Here is an 8,601-nt window from a genome sequence, read left to right on the forward strand (position 1 = left end):
AATGAAATGAAACTATTTGGAAATGGATTGATTACCAAAGCTTGCCTCTTCACTTGCACATAACAAATGCAGTAAAGTATATGGATATCAATATAATTTTATGTTTTTTATTTATCGGTTATATTATATTGTACTCTTTACAGAGCCACTCTTTGAGGGAGATGGGTAGTTTAGAAACGTGAAAAACAAGCTAGCAAGCAAACAAACAAAAAATAAATTGACACTTTTTACCTCTGCTGAATCTAGGCAAGTAATGCTTCTTAAATCATGGGAAATTAAATTTGCAGATAGTATTGCCAAATTTCTGAATATTGAAATATTGTACTAAAGTCAGGAAAGAAAGCAAAACCTTAAAAAGGGTGGGTTTTTACAAATGTATTTATTGTTTGCTTAAAATTATATCATCAAAATAATGCCCCCATGGAGACATTCACACAGAAATTTGTGGCTCAGCTAAAGTTGGCTACTGTTTGGCATTTCTATAGAATTGCTATAAATCATTTTATCATATACATAAATTCAAATGTACAAATGTCAGTGTACATTTTTTAAAAAAGTGAATCTGAATCCTTTGCAAACTATTACATGTCCAGTAAATATATTATTTCCTATTTCTTTTCCGTAGAGTCCTATAAAAACCTGGATTTATGTTTTATTTTTTGGCCAAGGATACACAATAATTTTGAGTTGATAGCAGTCTTGGTTTTTGGATAATATGTTGGTATGGGACCCATATTCCTATATGGGTCCCATACCAAAAGAGTCAAATTCGATTTGATTAAATTTGAAATAGTTTAATTAAATTTGAAATTAAAAATTGGAAAAATTTGACTGAACTTTGGAAAAATCAACATAGTTTTTAAATTCTCTCTGGATTGTATGTAGGACAAATGGGCTAGACTGTACAAAATAATTAATTGTATCTATTAATTTAATATCAGGACTAAAAAAAACCCCGAAATAATATCAGGACATTCCATTACAGATTTCAAAGTAGTTTGGAAAAAAAAATATCAGCGAAGATGAGGGAGAAACTTAGGTCTCAATTGGTTTTTAACACATCATAAAATGCTTATAATAAAATGCTTGTAATGTGTCTTACATATGATCCTGCAACTGCATAACTACCTGTCTTTCTATCTCATTACTCTTCTATCCTTATTTCAACTGTACTTAAATCTTGTCCCTCCATGCATCTGAAAAAATAAGATGGGGTTGATAAAAGCTTATGCCTTTTAATAAAATGTCTTTTTATATAACTTTTATTGAACTTTTTTTAGCAAAGTTAAAAAAATAAAAATAATAAAGATTTTTTAAATTTTTTTCCCTATTTTCCCTATTTCCTATTTATTTATTATTCCTTAATAAAATGTCTTAATCTGATCGGGGCTACAGAACTAGATTTCTGAGATTTCTCTTTGAAATGATTAACCAAACTTTTTTTTCAATTTCTTAACATCTTGTTTACAGTGTCAGTGAAGTCAACCTAAAAGATAGACTTCCAACATCTAATCCATAAAATTATTCCTTTTGCTAGTGTATTTGTCCGTGTATTATTATTTAATTATTTTGATTGTAATTAAGCTATAATTGTTGACTAAAAGATGAGATACCGAAATGAGTTGATCAGTAATGTGTGAGTTCTTTGTGGATATTATTTTTTATTTGATTAAAAAAAAAACAAATGAAAAACTCTAGATTTAGGCAGGCACAATCATCAGGAAATGAAAATGTCAGGTTGATCAAAGCCTGTGGAAACTTAAGAATTTCTGAAGCAAATTCCACTTTGCTGCTAATACCTTAAGAATGCCAATATCTCAGGTTCTAGTATGATAGCACTAACAAAAAGTTATAATTCAAAGTAATGAACAAAAGTCAATTATTTTATCACTATTGCTTTAGCAAACCAAAGATTATGAGCAATTGTGCAAAAACTAGCCTCTTTGTCAGTTGCAGTTGTATTCTTAAATTATCTCCTCCTAACCTCTAATAAAGCATTAGAAGCTTTAGAGAATAAGGACAAAATATTACAGTTTGGAAAACCAAATAAAATTACTTTATTAAAAGAATTTTAATTTTTAAAAAAACACAGGTACTAACTAGTAATTACAACAGGCAGAAAGCTAATTCAGTTGCCTTAAAAACATGATTAATATACATTTAAAATATACTTAATATAAGTATATAAGTATATAATTTATACTTATTCACAAGTTGAAAAATTAGTAAATTTACCAAAGGTCCAAGATGAGGAGATTCTGAAAAATGTATAGAAGTTAATCTATTGATCCCATGAGTCATATTTTTAAATTCATTTTTAAACCACCCGACTCCTAGTGGCTCTGGGTAGTTCACAGTTAACAACACAAGAGGAATAAAGTAATACAACAATAGAACCAAAGAACAGAACATGACATAAACCAGATAACAACCGAAGCAAACCTGCAATAGCCAGAAGGTGGCTTCAGTCACCCTAGCCAAAGATCTGGGTGAAGAGCTAGGTCTTCAAGTTCTGAAATACCATCGAAGTGGAAGCTATCTGGATCTTGGGGGGGGGGGGGGGGGGGTGAGTTTACTCCAGAGGACAGAAATGCTGAAACAATCCTACCAATGATTTTCAGGAATAAATAGCTATTCTGATTAATTTAAGAAGAGGAGGAGGAGGAAGGAGGAGGAGGAGGAGGAAGGAGAAAGAGAAGGAGAAGACTCAGTTTCCACAACATCTTAAGCATGTAGCCAGGGGTGAAATCTAAAATTTGTTACTACCAGTTCTGTGGGCGTAGCTTGGTGGGGGGAGGTTAATGTGACTGGGTGGGCGTGGCCATTTTTAAAAACTTTTAAAACCATTTTTTCTACAACCTCTTCAGCGAAGAGGTTGTAAAAAAATGCTTTCAAAAGGCTCTGACGAGCCAAGCCGAGTTCCCTGATTGGCAGAGGCTTTTTTAAAAGGAACTCGGCTTGGATCGTCAGAGCATTTAAAAGAAAAAAAACCCTTTTTTTCTTTTAAATGCTCTGACGATCTGCCAATCAACTCAGCTGGGATCGTCAGAGCATTTAAAAGAAAAAAAAGGTTTTTTTCTTTTAAATGCCTTTGACGAGCCTCATGATCATCAGAGGCTTTTTTTTTTTTACTTTTAAAAAGCTTTTTTTTTTTACTTTTAAAAGCATTTTTTCGGCGGAAGTTGTAGAAAAATGCTTTTAAAAGTAAAAAAAAAAAAGCCTCTGATGATTGTGCGGCTCAGCTGGGCATGGGGGGGAGCGGGGATTTTTGCTACAGGTTCCTCGAACCACCCGCCTCCATCGCTACTGGATTGGGTGATCTGGTCCGAACCGGGAGCATTTCACCCCTGCATATACCCATCATTTTCAAGGAGAATAGTAGAAATAGCTTTGAAGTCCTGAAACTCACTGATAAGCAAACGAGGAATTACAAAATTAAAGAAGCTGTTAAGGGTGAATGTGAGAGGAAACTGCCAAAGATGAAACTGAAGAAAGCAAACTGGATGTCAGTACAAGCCATGGAAATTGGTAAGAGAAGTGAAGCCAAAGCCAAGAAAGACAAAGTCCTCAGGAAGGAAACCAACAAAGAATTTCAGAGAGTTGTTAGAAGACACAAGAAGCAATATGATAACATCTATATAGACACTGAAGAGGCAAAAACCAGGAGCCCTGGTGGCGCGGCAGACTAAAGCACTGTTATTAACATCAGCAGCCTACAATTACTGCAACTTCAAATCTCACCAGGCTCAAGGTTGACTCAGCCTTCCATCCTTTCTAAGGTAGGTAAAATGAGGACCCAGATTGTGGGGGCAATAAGCTGACTTCGTATAAATATACAAAACTATGAAGGCTATTGCTTAATGCATTGTAAGCCGCCCTGAGTCTTCGGAGAAGGGCAGCATATATATATCAAATAAAAAAAAACCAAAGAAAATCTTCAAAATGATCTCTGAATTCAAAAGGAGGTTCCAACCTCAAATTGGTAAGCCAATAGATGGATAGTTAGTGATTCAAACAAGATCAAATGAAGATGGAAGAAGTATATTGAAATACTGTACAGTAGAGGTGCCAACATTCAAGATAATTTAAAAGATAATTCCCTTTTTACAATTATCTCTAGCACTCCAGAAGATGAAATTAAATCTGTACTCCAGTCGTTACAAAGTCAGAAAGCTTCAGGAACTGATAGAATACCCACAAAATAAGCAACAGGAAAAAAATCAGTAAAAGTTCTAACCAAATTATGACAGCAAATCTGGAAAATAATACTGTGGTCGAAAGATTGGAAGAGATCAATCTATATTCCAATACCATAAAAGGAGACTCAACAGAGTGTGGAAACTATTATACAATATCCTTAATTTCATATGTCAGCAAAATAATGCATAGGATCATCCAATGCAGCAAAGGATGTTCTGTATAGAAAAGAAGATGCCAGATGTTCAAGCTGGTTTAAGAAAAGTTGAGGAACATGAAATATTATTCCTGATAAATGCTGGATAATTTAAAAAAAAAAACAATACCCAAAACAAGTCAGTGTCATTATAGGAAGGCCTTTAATTATATGGATCATATCTTGATGTGGAATGTGCTTAGAAAAATGGGAATCCAATCCCAATATATCTTTTGTCTTCAGGGGAAACATATAACAGGTCAGGAAGCCACAGTACAGATAGAACTTGGTAAAACAGATGACACTATGTTGGCAGAGACACGGTTATATACTTTCCCCACTTATATGCTGAATATATTAAGGGAAACTGGATTGGAAGAAGATGAATGGGGATTTAAAACTAGAGAAGGACATTAAGGCCAGCTGCCTGCAATTACTGCGAATTCAATTCTCACCAGGCTCAAGGTTGACACAGCCTTCCATCCTTCCGAGGTAGATAAAATGAGGACCCGGTTTGTGTGGGCAATAAGCTGACTTTGTATAAAATAGAACACCGCTTGGGGGGGGGGCAAAAGCCCTACTAAGCAGGTATATACAAAAGTATGAAGGCTATTGCTTAAAAGCATTGTAAGCTGCCCTGAGTCTCCGGAGAAGAGCGGCGTATAAAATCAAACTAATAAATAATAAATTAATTAATTAATAACCTGTGCTGTTGGCCAAAAAGGCAAAAATCTGTAAACTCTAGTTAAAACAGTCAAGGGAAACAATGACAAAATGAGACTAAGATTATGTATAAAGAAACTAACTAATGACAACTGATTCAGTTCCACTCTTAGACTTGACAATGAAGATATTGAAGTGGTAGGTAGCTTCAACATTAACCATCAATAGTAATATTGTAAGCCACCCAGAGTTAACCTGTGGAAAGATGGGCAGCCAATAAATTTAATAAATAAATAATAAACCATCAACAATAAAGAACAAGCTGTAGAACAAGCAATCAAGAAATATGCTGCAGAATAGCACTTTGTAAATTAGCCATGAAAGCCATGGAAGAGATTTTCAGGTGTTGTGATGCATCTAGATTTACAGAGATCAGAATCATGCAGGCAATAGTATTCCCTGTGACCTTTATGGAAGTGAAAGTTGGAAGAAACTGAATAAGAAGAGTATTGACACTTTTGAACTGTCAGAATAACATAGCTGAGAAAGCAAATGGATCATTGAACAAATCAACTCAGAATTCCCATTTAAAGCACACATTGCCACTATCAAATTATCATATTTTGGACTCATTATGGGAAGACCTAGTTCTCTGAAGGAGGCTTTGATGCCAAGAAAGGTTAAAGAAAAGAGGAATAGGAAGGCCAGTAGCAAAGTGGAGGGACCCAGTTACAGTTGTAATGAGTGCTTTATTCGGAAACCTGAAGGAACAGGTTTGACATTGAGAACATTTACCTTTTAGAGACCACTTGATGGTACATATTGATTTTTAGTTAATGAAAATCAAAGGCCAAGACTGGAAAATACCAGATAAAAGTTGCTGACTCCCCACTCTCACATAGCACTTCTGATCATTTTATTAGATTTGGGGATTCAGTGTTTTTTCCTTTCTAACAGAGCAGATTCAAGTTTACTGTTAAGTAAGATATAGCCAACGCAGTGAATTTGATTGTATGAAACTTCTAGATAAACAGAGAGAGAACTTCAGGTGGGGGCTACCGCATTATAAGTTATACTGTGCTTTTTAATACACACAGTATTTATGTAAAGTGGAGATTCTTTTGCAAGTTTGGGGTTGTAAATTTAGCTTGGACCTTGTGGAATGTCATTACTCAAACTTAAGTTTTTTAAAAAATACAGTGATGCAGTTCTGTGTATTTAGCATTGCAAGCTGTAATTTGCTGCAAATATTTTTCTTAAGCAACTTTTTTTCATAGTACACCAGTTTGGTGTAGCGATTAAAACATCAGGCTAGAGACCATGAGTCCTAGCCAAATCTTAGGTATAAAGCCAGCTGGGTGACTTGAGTCAGTCCCTCTCTCTCAGGCCTAGACATGAGGCAAGGGCATGCCACTTCTAAAAAACTATGCCAAGGAAACTTCAGGGACATATATGCATATATAGTCACATATATATTATTTTGTAATTTTCATTGGGATGTAAGTCCTTTTAATTCTGGTTTTTTTTCTTTTTATGGATTTACCCATGATCACTACCTAAGATTTTAATCTTATTGCTGACTTAAGTATATTCCTTGATACTATATTTGTGAGATTGAAAATGCAGAGTTTAGGAAATGAACAACGTCCTTCTTTGATGGATGGAATGTCAAAAATATCCACAAGTTTATACAGGAATCCATTTAATTACTGAGCCCTTCCCCTGATCTAATATTCATTTTCAATGAGAATTACTCTTCTTTGGTCATATATTAAGCATACTGTATTGTAATCTTTGTGTTTATAATGTAAGCAAATGCCATACTTACCAAGTTTTAATAAGAAAATTCTAAATAAAGTAAGAGAAATTATAATGGCTACATGTTGTATGTCTAAGTACTAGATAACATTGCTTTGTTTTGAATAGGAATGCCTCCACTGTATCATTTGGGGCCATGAAGCACAATATGTAAGGTGGAGGATACTTACTATGTGTTTTTTTTAAAGAAGCACTACTGAGTTGTCAAAGGAGAAATATTTTAACAAAGGGTGGTATATATTTATACCTAAGCAACATTGGGTTTTAGTCTAATGAATATGGGTAATGCTCAATTGTACAGAAGTTCCTATTTATAGAAAAAGACCCCACATACATCCAGATTTCAAAAAGCCCATTAGAAGAATATTTAATAACATCATATTCATTAATGAGATTTAGAAGGTCACAGGCCTCACAAAATATGTTTGTCCAGTGGTGATTAGGACTCTTGGTGCTTTGCTCATACCCTGCTTCATTTAGCATAAATCTTTCTCTCATCTTCTCCACAACATAGCTTTATCTAGCATAAAACTTTCTCTTATCTTTCTCTAACATAGGTTGCTGCCAGTCTTGCTTCATTTCGGGTTGAATATTTCTTATACACTAATTTTACCTTTTTAAGAAATGGAAACATGGTTGATAACTCTAAAGTTTCAGTCTCATTTATTCTTATGCTGACCATCTTTATTTATAATCTGCACACTGTCTGAAGATTATTGAAATTGAAAATTTACACATCTGGAGTGGTTAGAAAGTAATGTGTGACACACATTAACGTGCCAACCATTATATTTATTTCAATATTATTTCACTGTGCCTTAGGATGCTAATATGTTGTTCCTATTAATTTCCTTTTTTGTTGTGTTTTCAGTGGAACTCAAGATTCCAGAGGGATACCTATTCATGTTAATCAGTTACAAGAAAACAATACTTACAAATTTAACAATTTTATTGAATCAGACATCTAAATTAACTATCTCTAGTCTACAAAAATTATACCATTACCAGCAGAACATTGTTAATCTTGATGATATCATAGGATTTGTTGTGGAGATTAGTATGATAGCTATTAATCCATTACCCACCCAAGTGATCTTAAAGCCATAATTCATTCTTACCGTAATTTAGCCCTTTATCTAGAGTCCATATTCTGTAGAGAGAACAGTCTCTTAATTAAAATACCAAAGGATCTACCAGCCCAGTTGCTCTGTCAGTTCCTGTAGTGCAAGTGGCAGGCCAATTTCACTTTCTCAGACAGGGTTATAGGCAAAAGAAAGAAAAAAAGAATTAGTGAAAGCTTATTGAGGGAGGGTTGCTTACCTCAGGTATTTGTATTTGTTTATCTTCAATGTCAGACTGGAAATTGCCCCATAGAAAAAGAAAAACTGAGGAGTCTAGGACTTTCCCTCTCCTTACAGCATCCCCCCTTCCTCTAAGGAGGGGGTGCCCCAGATGTCTGGGGAGGGACTTTGGAGGATGACGCAAGAAGCAACATCAATAAAAAGAAATAGGCATAGGTGTGCTAGTTCAGAGCAAGGTTCCATGTCTATAAGCATCTATCAAGTCACCAGTATATCTGCTGGAGATCCCAAGAGGATGAGGCCACCAAAATATCCTAAGGTGAGGAAGGTAGGAAAGACTGGAGTGTTTCTCACTCAAAATATGAATTGGATATTTAAAAAATGGTAGTGGGAGGAAATTATTAGTTGTTCACTTCTTAAGTTGTC

The sequence above is a fragment of the Pantherophis guttatus genome, chromosome 2 (assembly GCF_059756535.1).
Source record: "Pantherophis guttatus breed Tessera chromosome 2, ASM5975653v1, whole genome shotgun sequence".
Lineage (NCBI taxonomy): Eukaryota > Metazoa > Chordata > Lepidosauria > Squamata > Colubridae > Pantherophis > Pantherophis guttatus.